Raw genomic sequence first — 18,648 nt, forward strand, 5'->3', positions numbered from 1 at the left:
ATGCTCATGAGAAGTTGCATCGCCACCATAAACTCCTTTTCCATTTTTACTTTCGATTCCTTTGTTTCACAGACAGCCGCTTACCTCTCCTCTTCATTGCGTGCCACTGTTCCCCTCCAGGTGAAGCAGACGGGTCACACTTCCAGCTTCCAGCTCTGTGAGGTCTCCACAGCCCTGTGAGCAGTTCGGATACTCGGTCCGAACTTTGTTCCTGGTGCAGACACAAGAGCAGAGACTTCACCGCATTCAAGCAAAATCCATATTTAAACGCAAAAATAAAATTCAAAACTCTGCATCTAAGCAAAAAAACCCAATCTGCATTCAAGCGTAATAAAATTCTGCATTTAAGCAAACAAAAGAGTCCCTGGATCTGGGTGCCACATGAAACCAGGGGTCTCTATTAACTATATGGAAGCTGGACAGAGCAACACAGAACACAACCAATATGGTCAGATCATACATTCTCCTCTTTATTCTCGAAATGGCTGGTTTTATACAGTGTGAAATAATTTACAATTGCAGGTGCATTTTTATTGGCATTCAGTGTGAACAAAAATGTAAACAATCTCAGTTTAAGGCAGCTACCGTGATTCTACTCTAACTGTCCCATCTAGTCCATACACACACATTAACCTAATTTCTAACTGCGCCACAAGCTTATCTACTTCTACACGGGCCCAAATCTGAGGCCTAGCAGGCCCAAATCTGAGGCCCAGTTTGGGATAGCTCAAATCTCATTCCTCAACACATCATGCCCGCAATCTCTAAGAAATCCAGCTACAGATGAAACTGCCTCATGAACCAGCGACTTGGCCAACCAGGAGTGTGTGCCCAGGTGGGCTGTAGATTTTAGAATCTATAACTGGGATTGTAATGTAAACAATAAATGGCTTCTGGTGAAATCATATTGATTCGGTATTCAGTGGCACATATCCCCCTGCATAATGGTGACCCACGACATCAGAAGGACACGTGAGACTGCTGCAGACAGAATCTCTTTGAACTCTGTTCGGTTGCGAAGGGGGTCTGCGGGGCAGAAAGCAGGGGGCCTGGCCTACAGCCTCTGCGGTGGGAGTCAAGAGACTCTGCACAGAGTACGGGAGCACGAACCTCCCAAGAAACACTCCAGAAGAAAGAAGAAAAAACTTCTGAAGCTGCAGCGAGATTCACCGATACAGGTGAGGGGCCAGGGCTAGGGGATGGGAAAGGCACTGTCCAATGAGACACAGGCCACATTAAATGTCCCCTAACTTATTCTCTTTGAGACATAAGTGAAACATGACCCCAAATGGGGTCAGGGGAATGCAGGATGAACAGCCTGCAGCGAAACAAAATTCAGGCAGTGAATATACAAGTGGCGAAACGCTGCGGTTACAACCGGCCATGGGACAACACAAAATATGCAAAAGGCAAGAATCACCTGGCAGAGTGGGACCCGAGTGGGAGTGCATGGGGCTATGGACAGTGCCGGACATGCAGAAACAAACACAGGAACAAACACAGCTCCCTGGGAAACCCCGGACACTGGGGGACGGGAGATTGAGTCAAAAACTCTTGAAATAACAACGGAATATTCATTGGAATTTAAAGACTTTGATAGGATTGCATTACAGCTTCTTCGCGCCCTGCGTGCTGCATATTTAATGAAGTTATGAGCAAGTTATAGGTCTCAGCGGGCAGTCACATCACTGCCCCCCCCCCCCCCCCCGCAGAAACACAGAAACGGGGCAGTCTCGCCAAAATTGGAACCACGCTCAGCTCCGCTGAGCAGTGACCGACCCGGCGCCCTGCCCCACCGAAATTTTGCTGGCTCCCTCGACCCCATGCGTGGCTTGCACAGTCTTACAGATGTCTCCCTCGGCCATACAGGCAAATCAGGCAGTGTCCTTCAGCAGCACTGCGCATGTGCACCACAGCCGTCCATACAACAAAATGGCTGCGCCCTTCAAAGACCTTCCTTACAACAGAAGGGCTGCTTCTACTTCTTTTCCATACAACAAAATGCTATCTGGAGCATGCGCTTTACCTTCCACGCCATTTTGTGACCACCAAGGCTCGCACCTCCAAGTACAGTGCCACCTCTGGCCGCTTCTAGTATTGCAAGGAGCGGGAGGGGGAAAGGAACGGTTATACACAGATAGAAAAATTTTAAATCACAAGATTTTTCAGGAAAGAGTCACTTAATTGGACTGGGGTGAGGCTAAAAATGATTAAAGAGAGATATTGATGTAGTAAATGAACAGCTTTTGATTATGCCTTTTCGAGAAACTCAAAAAAGAGCACTCACCTCCTTTTCCACCAGAGACACAGAGACCCGAAGCAGGGGCAGAGTGGCTCCCGCACTCGCGGGCTGTGCCGCCCTGCCTGACATTCCTCCCGAGCCCAGCCAGGCCGACCATAAGGAACGCAGCCACTGCCAAGAACACCATGATCAGTCCCGGATAACCTGCAACTTGGAAAGATCCAAGGGCAGTCAGTTTTGCAGAGATACGAAAATACCTTGTCAGAAATCTCAAAGAAGACAGTAACAGGAATCCAACAACCCAGAAACTTGCTAAAATATTGTCCTAGGTTACAATGTAAGATGTGCCCAAAGTATGTATTCTATCACCACCTTCAGGAGCTGTTGAAACTAGGTGGGGCAGTGTTTCCCTTGCCCCCTCCCTCTGGACTATCTTCTGTTAAAGGGCCATCAAGACCTTGCTCATGACTCATAGGTAACTCCCTCCAGGAGCTATCTCTGTTTAATGGGCAATCAAGGACCCACTGCATGACTCATAGAATTACATCATCCCATTGAGAGATGCTCTGATCAGGGGGAGAAGCCAAACATTCCCACCTGGATATAATCTGGGATTTGGGACAGCACAGGAGGCCTTACCCACTGGATTCCCAGAGGACAAGAGCTACCAGACCTTTCTACAGGATCACTGCCTCAACAAGACCGCTTCATCTGGACTGCTACTGATAGTGGAGAATTAAAAATAATAATTTCTGTATAAGCTAACTGCAGGTGGTGGGGGGAAGGTAGAAGACGCAAGGCCTGAAACCTGACGCAGCCTGGCCTTGGAACAAACGTCAGCTTTCTGCAACCAGCCTCATACTATTGTTTTAATTGAATCAAGTTTGACTCCAGCCCAGGAGATAATTGAGAAGCATTGTTTTAACCAAATCAAGTATAACTCAGGGTAAAGCATAGGTATGACTTGAGATAGTATCTAAGAAATAGGATAACCAGTATCTAGGGGCGGATGTTAGTTAACATATGTATAAGTTTAAGCTATAAAATCACAAAGCAACTCTGTATTCTTGGGCACAAGATTTGGGCATTCCATGCCCCTGTGTCCCGAGCGCTCAAATAAAGAACCGCATATGATCACCTTTGTGTGGTTATGTTTTCTTACGCTAACACTACCACCACCCTAACTAACAAGGTGTCAGGTTGTATTCTGACTCTGTCAGTGGTTTTTCTGCTATTGCTTTTATTTTATTTTATTTTACTTTTTTTTCCTTCCCTCTCTCCTATTAAATTGTATTTCTGACTTGGAGTGTCTCACTGGTTTTGCTTTCAAACCAGAACAAATATACAGAAGGAAATAGAAGCTTGGATATTTGTACAGACATCTCCAATAAGCTGCAAAATTGAATGGCAGTTTTAAGAAACTATAGGTGTTGTCTTTTTTTCATTGGTAAAGCTGCAGTTATTGCATTATACTCGAGGTTACATTTAATATTAATTAAGTGTTGATAGAGTTAAGCATAAATGAGCTACTATTTTTAGGTCAGAGTTAAGTTATATGCTATTGCTTTAATATCCAGATGCTAGAGCCTTTTTAAATCAACTTTTCTCGAGTTTAAATGTTGATTAATTTGAAATTATTCTAAGTTCTGTTAAAAAATGCTTGTCTAAAGTTCAAAGTATAGGGTTTTTTTTCTTTTAGAAAAAAGGCAGCTCCGAGCAGCTGAGTTTTATTCTCCAGAAACCCCCGAGCCGTGGGCATGTGTCACTGTGTGTGTTTCCCAGGACGCGCACGGCAGCATTAGGGTGCGACACATCCCCCTAGGGAGCTCTTCCTCCCCGCCCAGGGACTCCGATGCTCTCAGCGATCCCTTCTAGGGCGCAGAGATGAAGCAGAGGCGAGACAGGTTTTGGAGTAAACTAGGGAGATTTATTAAAGGTACAACTGAAGAATAAAGCCTAAAGCTGAACCCCAAGAACCAGGAGCACGCCTCCCGCCGTGGGTTTTATAGAAAGGGCTACACAAAGCAAACAACCAATGAGGGTACACTCAGGGAGGAGTCTAAGGCGGGAATACAGAACTAAATCCAATAGAAATTGCAAAAGCAGTGTAATGATACAAAATAGCAAATGATATATCGAGCTAAGGAAGATTGGCAAAGAAGATTCTAGCAACAGAGGCAGGGATACAGAGAATTGACACATAACGATATGCATAATTTAAATCATAACACACAAATGAAATAGAAAGCTGGCCTGAAAACTCAAAGCAAAACCCCACACCACAACAGGCACGGGTCAGTTCGCAGCTCCATATGGAACATGCGAGCTCTGCAGACGGCAGGGACCGGAGCACATTCCCTGCTCCCAGCTCCTTCCCGGAGCTCAAGGCTCCAACGCCATTCCTTCCTGGTCTCTACATGGGCCTTTCAACAGCTCGGCTGCTCTGCCAGGGCGGCCCCGGGATCGGTGGCCCCTCTCCACAGAGCTCCATGGGCTCCAGGGGCAGGAGGTGGGAGACACAAACGCTTTGTGTCTTTTTAACCTTTTCCGTATTTGGTTTTTGTGAAAAACGTGAAATGATTAATTCATGTTCTTATGGTAAATTGGAAAACTATAAAATTGTATAAAATTGTATTGGGTAAAAGTCTATATTTTAGGAGACCTTGCAGCAGATGGTGAAACTAACAGCCCTGAAAAAGCAGGCGCCTCCATTCAGAAAAGAGACAATAGGCTTACGGGAAACGGAGAGCACCGGCAGGAGACCCATCGAGATAAGGTGGCAGAAACATCAACGGTTCCTGACTACACCGGTCATCACCCATATCTCGATCATTCATCAACCATAAGGATCTATAGAAATTGGCCATTAACATATGAACTGAGAAAAGAACTCTTTTCAGCCTGGTCGGGGAAACTCCTGAATTTGTATAGCTAATCAGGAAACAATGGGAAATATGGGGAAATATTGCTGAGGGCAGAATAAAGTGTATAAAAACCAAGACCCAAACCGGGCAAATTTGTGAACCATTGGAGGAGATAGCAGACTGCCAGGCTCTGTATTTCACGGTTCACCCTTGGCATTTTCCCGGGAAAACTCTGTCAAGTATCTCCGCTGTTGGCGGGTTATGGAAATTCTGTGATTCGATCTTTATTAATAAACCAAATTATTATTTTAATTGGAATATCGTATTGGCATTTATAACAGTTTTGGTGGTTTTTTCTTTCTTTTTTTTTTTTTTTTTTTTTCCTCCTACATGCGGTCTTTAAAGGTTTTCTTTGTGTTTTTTCTTTGTGTTGTTTTTGCCCTTCGCCTTTCTATCGCGGGTGTTTGGGGAGGGGGCTGGGATGCAGCAGCCCCGGGGACTGTCGCGGGCTGAGCAGAGCGAGTCGCGCTGATTCTGCATGGCTCCCACCGCCACCACTGCTCGGGCATTCCAGAGCTAAGGATCTAATCCTTACTGATGTGAGCACAACACGGCAGTGTTTGTTTTTCCTTTACCCACAGCGGCTGCAAGATCGAGCGGCCGGAGTTATTTTTTTTTTCTCTCTCTTCCCCTCCCCCCGCACCTCTTTTTTCCCTGCGGGCAGCACAGCCCTCCCCGTGCTGCAGCACAGAGTGGGTTCTGACTACCTCTGTTTAATGAGGCTTTACGTATTGTGTTTGTGTGCCTTGAAAAGGTATTGATATAAGGGGTTATGTTTGTTTGTTTAAGTTAATTTTTTTTGACTTATTTCTGATTTTCTATGGTTTTATGGTTGCTGGAGAGATGGAAAGCAGTAAATGCAGTGCCTTATTACCTACCAAAGATTTTAACATAGGTCTGATTTCTTTAACAAGAACGCTAATGAATTTGCCAGATGAAATTACACGAAATACAATCGCGAGAAGCTACTCAGCTGTTCAGCAGTCTGCCAAATTACTCGTTGTTATATTTAAATTTTCAGTAACCCTGCACTCTGTTATAAATGCCAGGACAATTTATTACCAAATTCCATAATTTCGTTTATTAAAAATTCAAATCACAAAATTTGGAATCAAATTACAGAATTTTAAGCAATAAACCCCCCCCCCCCACAAACAGCGACACTTACTTGACAGTTTCTCCCGGGAAAAAGAGAGCCAAGGGTGACCCATAGACATAGACCCTGGCCGTCTGTGTCTCTAGCTGGGTACACGAATTTGCCATGTTCGAGGCTTGGTTTTTATACTCTTTATTCTGCCTCTGGCAATATTTCCCTTTGTTTCTTGGTTGCTATTCAAACCCAAATCCTTCTCCAGTCGGATTGAAAAGAGCTCCCCTCCCAAGTCCATGTGTTAATGTTCAGTTTCTATGGATCCTTATAGTTGATGAATGTTCGAGATATGGGTGATATTGCTTGATGGTCTGTGAAGGTGGCTCCCGAGGTGTGAGTTGCTGATACCGGCTCATCTCAACAGGTCCCCTCCCAATACTTGAGAAAGCTGCAAAGTCTTTTGTTCCCTTCTGAATGGAGAAACCTCCTAAAACATAGACTTTTACCTGATATAAATTTATACAGCTTTATAATTTTCCAATTTACCATAAGAACATGAATTAATCATCTCACGTTTTTCACAATTCCCCCATTTCTTTTCTTTTGTTAACCATTTAATTCATGTTCGCATCATCTTTATCATTCTCTGATTGCATATTTACTTAACTTTCAATTTTAGACTAAATTTCAATACTTTTGTTTTCCCTGGTACTATTTCTTACAAATTTCTATAGCTTTTACTGCATGAGGTTAAACCCCCTCAGAGGTCCCTTTCAATGGGATTTCTGAGGATGAAGAGAAGAACATTTGTGACCAATGATCTTTAGGTAAGGTCTATCGGTTGAAATCCTTTTTTTTTTATTTTTTTTTTTTTTTTTATTTCATCCCCTGGTCCAAATTTCCCTTTTGAGGGTGCTCCAAGGTGGACTGAATTTTAGCTTCAGGGCCGTCTAGGTTGGGAAACCTCGGGCTAAGTTCAGTTTCATTATGCCAGCTCTCTGTTGGGCTCAGTTAGGCTTATGACCATTAGAGTGATCCACAAACCGATTCCTCTGTTTATGCCAGTGCCCATTTGGTTGCATCCAAATGGCGAGGTGTTTGTTTCTTCTCAAACAGCAGGTAAAGGTTGCTCTGATCTTCTTTCTGGTTTTTGCCACATATCTATCAGGTGGTTTCCCTTAGATGGCTTTAGCTGTTCTGTCACGGTCAGGAGCCTTTTGGACCAAAATCTTGGTTTCTATGTTTTTGCTTTTCCACCCCCGCTTACCGAATTTTAGGTGTTATCCAATTGATTCCAGTTTTCCCCACCGATCACACGGTCAAAAATGTCTCTCTTAATATTTCTCCTAATGTTTCTTCGCACCAGCACCTGTTAAAGACATAACAGGGGAACCCTCCAAAACTGAGGGGTTAGCACAGACTACACCTTTGTCATATGAAAAAAAACTTTTTCCAGAATCTATCTGATTTTATAAATCAACATCTTGAAGCTCTCTCACAGCTGGCTTTAAATTAAATTTATCAATTCAGATCTAGGTATAATGCAAGTTTAATTTTGAACAGTACTTTTTGAAAAATCTTCAGAAATACCTTACAGGAAGGAAACATGCTACGACTATTATTCAGACAATCTGAATATTTGAATGAGTTTTCTAGTTCATAATTCACTCATCCTCTTTATACAAAATAATTTACAATTCTCCATACAACTCAAAATCTTCTTTTCACACAAGAATGATTCAATTTCTTATCTAGAATTTAAAGAACTCAATACAAAAAAAATCTTCTTTTTTTGTACTGTTACAGGGAAAAATTAAAATTAACAGAAAGAGAATTTTACTTCTTATTAAACGAGGTTTATACTGAGACATACAAACAGTTCTTTTTATATTCTACCAATACTTCTGACAATGTCCACTGGGTATATAGCGAGTAAACAATAAACACTAAGACTACTCCAAATCCCATAGCATTAACACAGGTTTTAGCTCTTTAAAGAAAAATTCAGTTTAAAAAAAATCATAGACAAGCACAAACAATTTGGGCTTATTTCAAGAATCAAACTCAGCATATTCAGAGTGATTTGGTATACAGACAAACATTCATAAAACCCAGTATCCTACAATGTTTTGTGACAACAGCAGTTTCTAAGACAATCAGTTGTTAAGGTTACACACATCTCTCAGTTTCTGCAGTCTCAGTGCAATGAGTCCGCACTACTGCTAATTAACTGAACTAAAAATTTATATTTCAGACCCCTACCCAGCGCGGCAAGATACCATCCGCAGTAATAGCTGAAGTGACCACTTTGACAGGGAGCCAATTCAAACAATCAGTGAGCAGGACAACTTAATGAAGGATAACCTTTAAGCAACATTTGTACCTAATACAAATTAAAAGAAAAACTTAAGACCTCACCCATAATCCTGGGGGAGTATTTTAACAAGACATAGAAAAAAACAAGGCACACTAAATAGAAGAAAATGATATTACAAATAGCAGAACTTATTCCTTTACCACTTATAGAATATAACTTTGTTGAGGGTCTGATCTCTTTTAGCTTTTATCATAGGAAGTGGATAAAACAACAGGGTTAATTCATCTGTAACAGGCATCAAAATACTTGAAAACTTTTCAGGGCTACGAGTCACCCTGAAACTCAGGCCCTATTAGCTTACTCAACCTTTTCCGATACAGATACAGGCACCATTATCTATCACAAAGAGCTTCTAGAAAATTAACCTATTTTCCATTTATTTTAGATCCAAACTGGTCAGTTTTAATTTACTTTTTCCTTCAAAAAAATAATCAAATTAATATATGTAATTTAATTATGCCTTCAGTGTACCATTTAAATATTTACCTACCAAAATATAGTATTTAACTATTCAAATAGCTGAAACCCAAACAACCAGTTTTCTTTCTATTGTATCTACCAAACACAAATGTCTTCTCACACATCAGTTGTTTTTAAAGAGCATATTTTTCTCTTTTTTTTTTTTTTTTTTTTTTTTTTCCCTGCATGTAATGCTAACAACATTCAGAAAAACACAAAACTTCCTGAGGGATTCCAAAGAAATAAGTCTACACAATTATTCACCCCTAAGAAATACAAGCACTAGAACAATTCTAAGACTTGTACCCTCCCAAACCCAGGGATAGACAAAAAGACACCATACTAAAGGAATCAACTATCCCTTCTAAGAAATCAGCTATATATAAAAAATCCTTCCCTGTTTCTTTCAAGCAAACACACAAAAAAATAAAGATTACAGAGAATCAGAAAAAATCATAGCCAGTTCAATTAAGAAGCAATTTTAACTCGGACTCTACTGGTCACACGCTTCAAAAAACTCAATCAACAGAAAAAAAAACCTCCTTGCAACACGTTGCTTGCCTCTACAAACACTGTATTATTATTTCATATTTAAACCAACAATCCAACCCAAAAGTGTAGCAATCATTTCAAACATTAATGAGCTACATCGGTCACAATCTTAGCATGCACACAAAAACCCTCACATGCAATAAACAAGCAACTGCAATGCCTACTGTTCTAGGCATTTAAAAACAGCCACCCCTATATCCTTTTATACGTGAAATACAAATAGCTTTTTACACTGTCCACAACTACAAAGCAAACTTTCATACGTCTCCCTAAGGCAATCTCGCTGAGCCTCGGCAGCCTAGCTCCAACTAGCAGAAAACACACCAGTTTCTAAAGCTCTCCTAAGAAAACTCCATGGGAACAGGGAGTCTACACCTACATTCTCCCTCACAAGCATATGGGCGTGACTTTTTGGTGTCTTACTTCTGACAACGGTTAATAGAGAGGAGGGAGGGTAAACTGCCTAAAAAGCAATCTGCACCCTTTCACCATATTGGACAAAAACTACACAAATTCAGGTGATTAAAGGGAGAGAGAAAAAAAAAAAGCATCCTGGCCTTTTCTAAAGTGTTATTCATCAACTCCAAGTGTTTAGCTTCTACCACTATTTACACAATTCTAAACAAGAAAAAGACTCCTTAAAACCTTTCTCTTCACTTTATCAACTCTATTCTATTGCTAAGCCCACCTTTGTTACAGTTTTTAAAACTTTTGTCAATTTCGGCTCCAGGCTGCCGTCCTGTCCTGTCGTCGCAAAAAACCTGCCGGTTTTTTTTCTGCTTGTCTCCCGGCAACCGGGAACTGCACTCGCCTCATTGCCTGCTGGGGTTTTTAGTTTTTAGTGAAAGAAAAAACCAAGAACTCTGCCGATTTCAGCAAAACAAACAACTCTAGGGAGACTCCAAAATGTATTCAGCCTGAAGTAAAAGATCCACCACCACCAAAGAGTAAACGAAATTCCTTTTTAATTCCTTTTCCTATCTTTTTCTTCGTAATTTAGCATCGGTGGCCGGGGGTTTGAAGTCAGGACTAGGAGCGGGGACTGAGTTCCCTCTCGGGAATCCCTTTTGAGTGAGAGGCAGGCAGCCGCCGGTCACTTGTTCCCGCATGGGTCTCGGATGACGCAGCTGATGCTATCACCGAGAAGGCTGCAGAGGGGGCGGGGGTTGGGACAGACTTCACCCTGACCACCAAGCTGCGAGAGAGGCTTTTCCCATAGCATTTTTCTCCTGTTAGAACACGGTCACACATCCCCTCCTGACTGAATGCCTCCGCTTCTCCACCCCCCCCCCTCCTTTCCTCCCCCTCGCACCGGGGATGTGAGCACCGGCTTTGGTTCGGAGCGCATGCGCTGGCTCGAACCAGGGAAGAGCGGGGTTTCGGGGTGGCAAAAAAACAACGGGGCAGGGGTCTCGGTTAGTGAGACCCCGTTCTCCACCGGCGGTGCCGCGGCTGTAGCAGGATGAACTCGGGTACGCTGCGGACCAGGGTAGGGAGCGGGCTCCAGGATTGGGGCAGGGGCCGGCGCTGGCGGGGGTTTGCAGGGAGGAGGAAGGCAGTCCGGGGGCTCCCATTCATTCCTTTTTCCCAACTCCCCTACCGGATACACCCTAAACTGGGATCCATCCCACAACGGCGCACATTCTAACTTGTCTATCTCCCTTTTCCTCTTGTTCCTGACATATTTACACAAAGCCTGACATATCCAGGACTCAAACGTGCCGAACTTCGGCCAGACCACATATTTCTCTATCTCCTTCCAGGACATTCGTTCCAATATTCCAGTATCCATCCCAAGGGGCTTCCCCTTGGGACTCAGGGACCACCTCTGCCGAGTCTTCCCACAAATCATCCTCCTGATCTCTACTGAGATACGATCCCATACTCCCCTTGGCACAGAAGTTATGAGATACTAAAAATTAAATCCCGAGTTTCCAAACTCAGTGCCGTTAACTTAATGATCCAACGGATGACCGTTCCGTGGATGTTCGGTTAACCACGGGCTCTGCAACTGCCACCGAAAAAAGTAACGGACCCCACTCGGTCGCGGTCAAGAAGGCTTACTAGTCCCCGAACTCGAAAGGGACGTCCTCTTTCCTTCAGGACCCCTGGTGACTCCCACACCCCGTCGGGTAACACTCTGTAAGAGTCGGTCCGAAAATCCCTCATTTCTGCCTCACGACTGTCAGAGGCTGAGACCCCCCCTGGACCCTGGGCCACAGCACAGGAGAGATCCAAGCTTCTCCCTGCAGCTGCACCCACTGGACCAAGACGCCCTCCTCAGGGACCCGTGCAGGAACAATGGACACTGTCACGGTTCCTGGGCCGTGTTTGCAGAGGCCGTGTTTGCTTTGACTGACTGTGCTGTACCTGCTGCAGAGCCCAGACCTGCTTGCCCCAAACCTGCCTGATCTGAATGGTTGCACCTGATTCCCAGAGCAACGGGGCTCCTCACAATGACTCTTGGGTGCTCCCCCCACGCTGGCCAGGTGCCCCCCCACTTCTGCCTGCATTGGCCGGGTGCCCCCTGCTTCTGCAATGACTATAAAAGCTTCCCCCTGCGACTCACATTTTGAGGCCTCCCCTTCGGACGACGGCTCCATTGACCTACGTGCCACGGAGACTGCGAAGGTGGTCTGTTGGCAACGACGTCACGAGGACCCCCGTCTGTCAGTTGGTAGCTATACCCTTTCTTTACCCCCCTTTCTCTCCCTCTCTCTCTCCCTCTCTTCTTTCCCCTTCTTTTCTATCGCATAACTGTGTGTATCAATAAAGATACAATTGATTTCACTTGAATTAAGTTATCACTGCCTCTTTTTGCACTCTGAAATCAAAACAAACCATCACGACCATCCTTTGGCTCGTGACATTAAATTGGCGTCACGGACAGGATCCTGATTGACAGAGGGGTTGCAGGTTGTCTATAGTCTGTACTAGGAAGAGGAAGATTTGCCTCAGCCGCACCTAGCACGTCACTTCGGTGAACGAAGCTAGAAAGCAAGGGGGGCTTTTCTGATTCTTCGCACACTGTAGACACCTAGGTGAAAGCATCCCTATACTCTATTGAGGTGTATCTGTCTTCAGGATTTCACAAAAGATCTCCTAGTGCAAAAAGAGAAACTGTTTTTTGTGTGTGAACTGTCTTGTTGAGAGAAGGGACACCTTGACGTAACTAAACAGTGCCTCAGCAGACAGATTTTGTCCCTTCACCCACCCCAGGGAAAGAGGGGAGACGCAGCGTAGCTGTGTGTGTGTACAACCAAGCATTACCTCCCTGTAGTGGTTTTCTGATCCCCCTTTACAAAATGACTAATGATTTTATACATAAAACTGAATTTTATGCTCTACTAGCTAAACACAATGCCAGACCCTCTCCAGAGGTGGAATTTTGGGCTAATAATAACTGGTCTAATTTGGAAAGTGTGGTTGATAAAGTATGTTCTTTACAACATGAAACAAAATTTAAACTGGGCAAAAATAAAACCATACTGTGCTCAGTTCTGGGAGCCTGCCTTACCGCAGCTGTAGAAACTCGCTTTAAGCGAAGAAGTGAAGAAAATGCAATAATAGACTCCCTTCAAAATTTAGTTGAAATTTTGCAAAATGAAAATCATTTGCTGCGAGATGAAAATAATTTGCTACGGACTGCCTTGGGAGATGAATATTCTAAAAATTTAGAGAATGCTGACTTCCCAAAAAAGGCAGAAGAAAAAGAAACTCCTCACATTTATCAGATTTACCCCCAGAAAGAATTAGTGTTAGTAAAAAATTGTGAGGAACACTGCTGCCCTAACACAACACCTCTAGTTAAAACAGAATGCAACTATATTGATGAAAATTCAGACCCACAAATAATCACTAAAGAAATCCCAGACACCACCACTGAATTATCTAAGCTAAAAGGAGAGTACTCGCGGTTCCCTCATGAATCAGAGACAGGACATGTTTCCCGAGTTTCTCTCGGTGGTGGAGATCAAATTAAATTGACAGAACAAGAAGTTAGTGGGTATTGGGGACATGGAGTTTCCTTAAAACATAATTCATGGTCCCTGATTCAATGCTCAGCTCACTGGGCAGAGGGGTATAACCCCTTGGAAAAGGGAAACCATTTAACTTTAATTGGTACTCCCGAACAGCCCATGGAAAACATTCACAAAGCTGCCTGCCTGCAAATGATACATGATGACTCTCCAATGCAATTGCCTGTAAAGCCTGAAATTATGATTCCTTTAATTCAAAAGCCTTTGGAATTACTTAAACCTATAGCAATTGTTTTAAGTTCTGTAGAAAAGCTAGACAGATCCCTCGGAAACCCAAGTGAACCAACCGGATCTACAGATCGTGGTTTCAGTCCTTATCCTACCCCCTCCCAGCCCCCAGCCCCTCAATCTAATTCACCTGCTGGTGATCGTAATGTCTATGTATTAAGTGAAATTGCAGTAGAAGTGACCAACTATGTTAAAACTCCTAGTAGTGAAAAACCAGAGAAAAGTAAACAAATCACTAGCCGCCAACACTTGTTGCTATTAGATATTAAAAAAGGGGTCCCCAAACAAAACCCAAATTTGCCAGGGCAACCCCTCCCTAAAAAGTCACAGCAAATTACACACCTTTCTTCTGAGAATCTGGGCAGTGAGCCCAGAAACAGTCTAACAATCCAACCCCCCCCACCCTCCCCCTCTCAGCACCCAGGCAAGGAGCCAAAGCAAAGCCTTCCTTCTCAAGGGAACCTAGATTCACCCAACCATGCCCACCCTGCTTTGGCCCAAGAGTTAGAAAAAATACGCATAGCTGACAATGTAGCTGTTTACCAATGCAGCGATGATATTTTTGTGGGTAGGGATGAAATAGAAGTGGAAGATCCTCAACAGAAAATAATCTCCAACTTTGAAAGCTTTGATCTACAAATTTCCCCTGAAAGTAAAATTTCTGGGAATTTGATGGAAAAGAAGCATGATACGCATTTGATAACCTCCTTCAATCAAATTAAAATGCCAGAATCTACGAAGGAACTGCAACAAGTTTCAGAATTACTAGTGCTTTGCAGAAAACACATCCCTGATTTTTCTATAATTGCCAGAACCCTTTACAGCCTGCTGAGAAAAGGAAAAATTTGGGAATGGGGTGATTCTCATCATGAGGCTTTAAAATTGTTAATTTTTGAGGCAACCGCCCACCAAACACTTGGTCCTACTTATCCTACAGATCCTTTCCACATGGAATGGTGTTTTGCTTTTTCAGGATTGTCAGTACAACAACCTGTTGTCCTGAGAGGCCCTTCTCCATATGCAACCCCCCCACCTGACGGGGTGGCCGAAGGAGCCTCATTTGGAGCTGTAAAAAATCTGACAATGAACTTGGATGGTAACCCAGACAAACCTGCCTCAGTCACTGGAACAGCCCCTCCCTTTTGCCCCAAGCAGTCTCACTTTTCTGCAGAAATTGTCCCAGATTGGGCAAAACGTGAAAAGATCAAATGGGCTTCTCATACCTGTTATGGATGGGAGGCTAACAAATGTTCCAAAATCACTGCTTTTTGCCCGGCAGTTCCAAGCATAAACACACCCTGGATAATTCCTTCATACTAACTTTTCTGCCTTTGAAGGCAGATTCTGTTGTGTTTACTTTTCACAGGAGAACTCCGATGGACATAAAGACCACATAAAACCATGATAAAACTGGTGATATTTTAAACATTATTTGTGTTATAGGAACAAAATTAAGAATTTTAAACAGTATTGATTTAGAAATATTCGTTAATAAATTGGTTGTTACAATTAAGAATTTGACACCTTTTACGGTCGTCCTTATTGGCTTTGGGAACGACTCAGTGGCTATTATCAAACATATTATCAAACTGAGAACTGGTAAATGTGAATGATTATAAATTGATAATTGATCGCAAAACTAAATCTTTTAGCTCTTAGCTGCCTCCAGTCTCAGTAGTGGATGCAGTTAGTGGCTGCCTCAATTATAAAAGATGGCAGCTTTTTCTACTGAAATTTGGAAAGTAATTTGGAACAATGCCAATGATTTCAAAAGAGATTTTCAATTCTAGTTGAACTTAGTGAATTTTATTTATGACTCTTTTATAAACACAGCCACAGCTTTTGTATTGACCATATGTGTTGCCATGAATTTTCCTGGTTTGCTGAGCGTTCATATTAAAGGAGAAACGTGCAGTTTCTCACGCTGGTGAATTGTAAACACAGGACCATGTTTTGTAAATATTGGCAATGTTATGAATACTTTCTCCAAGACAAGGGGAGGTTGAATGACAGCCTCCTGGACCAATGTGACAGGAGAGGTGGCGATACCCTTCTCCAATCCATGGTCACCTTGCCACAGATATATAATGGAAAAATAAACTAAGGGCAGGGTCTTCTGCCCTGCTGCTCTGATGCACCCAGATCTGTGTCCCCAGTCTGTGTTCCTGGTTGGGCCTCCACGGTGATACATATGTAATGCTTTGATACATTTGATATTCCCTATTATTGTGTTAAGATTAAAACATGATGGAGCTATTCTCTATCTTTTCCAGTATAGGGAGTGGGCCCGTCAAGTCGATAAAAAATGGCAAACTGTTAACTTAGAATCCTGCATAGTCCGAGAACAACAAGGCTTTATTTGTGAAAGTAATAAAATTACATTTGTTTAGACATAGAACAAAATATTTGTCATTTTAAAGTTTATCCTAACGAGACTCCTGAAACAGTGCTTTTATATGTAGGCAATGGATGTGTATGCTTTAGGACTGCTTGTGATGTTGTAACTGTAGAAAATGTTATACTAGAAACCAAAAATCACTCGAACTTTTGTGCTTGTAACTTTACTAAAATTACAGCTTTTGATTTTTCTTTTTCAGCTCCAGTTACTTCTTACCAGCTTTTACAATCTAATTACACACTGATCCACAAGCTACGGCCTACTCTGATTGGGATGAACCTCACTTTGGTAAAGTAATTGTTGCTCCATCAGGATCTAAGTGAAATTTTAGATAAAACCAAGACCTTGATAACAAATTATGTCATCCCATCGTTGTTCTTTTAACTTTATTTTGATTGGCTTTTGTTTTGCAGCAATCTCATTCTTTACTTAGAAACAATAGATATACTTAGAGATGTTGACACAAGACAAACTTTACAAGTAGGCCATAGCCGCGGACTGTGAAATGGATTTTGCCTAAGTAATACATATATTTTAAGAAAATTATGTATTTTGATTTTTGTGATTTGTGTTAATCATTTTTAAATTTGTTCATGCTACTTGAAAATTGTTTTACAATAATTTTTTGCCTTGATTGAAAATTGTTTTAACTAATATTTTACTTAATATTGTTAAGATTTTGTCTTGATTATTTGATTTTATGAATCATTTATCATCATGATTTGTTTAAGAGTTTTATTAATCAACAACAATTATTTGTTTTGAAATTTTAATGTCATTGGATTTGTTTTGTCATAATGATTTGTTTTGAGATATTAACAATCAATATTAATCATTATGATGTCTCTTGTTTTTCCTTTTTCCTTCTATATTTCCTTTTTCCCCTCTCTCTTTCTCTCGACTCTATTTTCCGGGGTATACCACTGACACTGACAATGAGTCCTGAAGACTTCAGAACAACGCAACGAACTCAACTGATGGAGCTCTCCTGCCGACCAGTCGTGAGTCACGGGGTGGTGTAAGAGTCGGTCCGAAAATCCCTCATTTCTGCCTCACGACTGTCAGAGGCTGAGACCCCCCCTGGACCCTGGGCCACAGCACAGGAGAGATCCAAGCTTCTCCCTGCAGCTGCACCCACTGGACCAAGACGCTCTCCTCAGGGACCCGTGCAGGAACAATGGACACTGTCACGGTTCCTGGGCCGTGTTTGCAGAGGCCGTGTTTGCTTTGACTGACTGTGCTGTACCTGCTGCAGAGCCCAGACCTGCTTGCCCCAAACCTGCCTGATCTGAATGGTTGCACCTGATTCCCAGAGCAACGGGGCTCCTCACAATGACTCTTGGGTGCTCCCCCCACGCTGGCCAGGTGCCCCCCACTTCTGCCTGCATTGGCCAGGTGCCCCCTGCTTCTGCAATGACTATAAAAGCTTCCCCCTGCGACTCACATTTTGAGGCCTCCCCTTCGGACGACGGCTCCATTGACCTACGTGCCACGGAGACTGCGAAGGTGGTCTGTTGGCAACGACGTCACGAGGACTCCCGTCTGTCAGTTGGTAGCTATACCCTTTCTTTACCCCCCTTTCTCTCCCTCTCTCTCTCCCTCTCTTCTTTCCCCTTCTTTTCTATCGCATAACTGTGTGTATCAATAAAGATACAATTGATTTCACTTGAATTAAGTTATCACTGCCTCTTTTTGCACTCTGAAATCAAAACGAACCATCACGACCATCCTTTGGCTCGTGACACACTCACACACAAAATATCACTCGTTTCACACACACTCACACGCACATATACGTTCTCAAGCACTTGGTCACCCCACTCAACCACGCTATACTTACGGTCCTTTTCCTGCGTGGATTCTTCGTGCACGTCGACTTTTACGAGTGAAAAAATACCGCGGTTCCAGGGGAAAACCCCTGCTGAGTTCCCGAGCCCTCCCCCAGCTAGCTTGTCCTAACACCTAATACTTTTGCTGTTGTGGGTTCTGGGTTCGTAAAGCCAGTTCGTTCTTCCGGACTTACCCGCTCTGCCAGGCCGCTTTTTACAGCGGGGCGCCCCCCGGTCAGAAGCAGGGGTCCATAGAATATTCAAAACTGGCCCCTCTGTTGGGCGTCAAAATTGTTATAAATGCCAGGACAATTTATTACCAAATTCCATAATTTCGTTTATTAAAAATTCAAATCACAAAATTTGGAATCAAATTACAGAATTTTAAGCAATAAACCCCCCCCCCCCCACAAACAGCGACACTTACTTGACAGTTTCTCCCGGGAAAAAGAGAGCCAAGGGTGACCCATAGACATAGACCCTGGCCGTCTGTGTCTCTAGCTGGGTAC

At 43.0% G+C, this 18,648-nt stretch overlaps 2 long non-coding RNA genes across 3 annotated transcripts in view; one reads left to right on the forward strand and one right to left on the reverse strand.

Moving 5' to 3' along the window:
• LOC134565113 (uncharacterized) overlaps nucleotides 1–9,195 on the reverse strand; it is a 44,314-nt gene extending 35,119 nt beyond the window's left edge. Inside the window, exons 1-2 of the long non-coding RNA XR_010083776.1 lie at nucleotides 7,524–9,195; nucleotides 2,288–2,452 (exon numbers count right to left, since the gene is read on the reverse strand). This is a non-coding gene — a long non-coding RNA (uncharacterized LOC134565113). The remainder of the gene's footprint in view (nucleotides 1–2,287; nucleotides 2,453–7,523) is intronic.
• A 1,252-nt stretch (nucleotides 9,196–10,447) lies between these two features.
• Nucleotides 10,448–17,981, forward strand: LOC134565112 (uncharacterized). 2 transcript variants are annotated; one of them, XR_010083775.1, is made up of 2 exons: nucleotides 10,448–11,133; nucleotides 11,408–17,981. It is a non-coding gene; the product is annotated as an uncharacterized LOC134565112 (long non-coding RNA). The 2 variants fall into 2 exon arrangements; XR_010083774.1 differs by having other exon boundaries at nucleotides 10,519–11,116.
• The last annotated feature ends 667 nt before the right edge of the window (nucleotides 17,982–18,648 follow it).

Source organism: Prinia subflava, assembly GCF_021018805.1.
Source record: "Prinia subflava isolate CZ2003 ecotype Zambia chromosome W unlocalized genomic scaffold, Cam_Psub_1.2 scaffold_33_NEW, whole genome shotgun sequence".
In the NCBI taxonomy this organism is placed as follows: domain Eukaryota; kingdom Metazoa; phylum Chordata; class Aves; order Passeriformes; family Cisticolidae; genus Prinia; species Prinia subflava.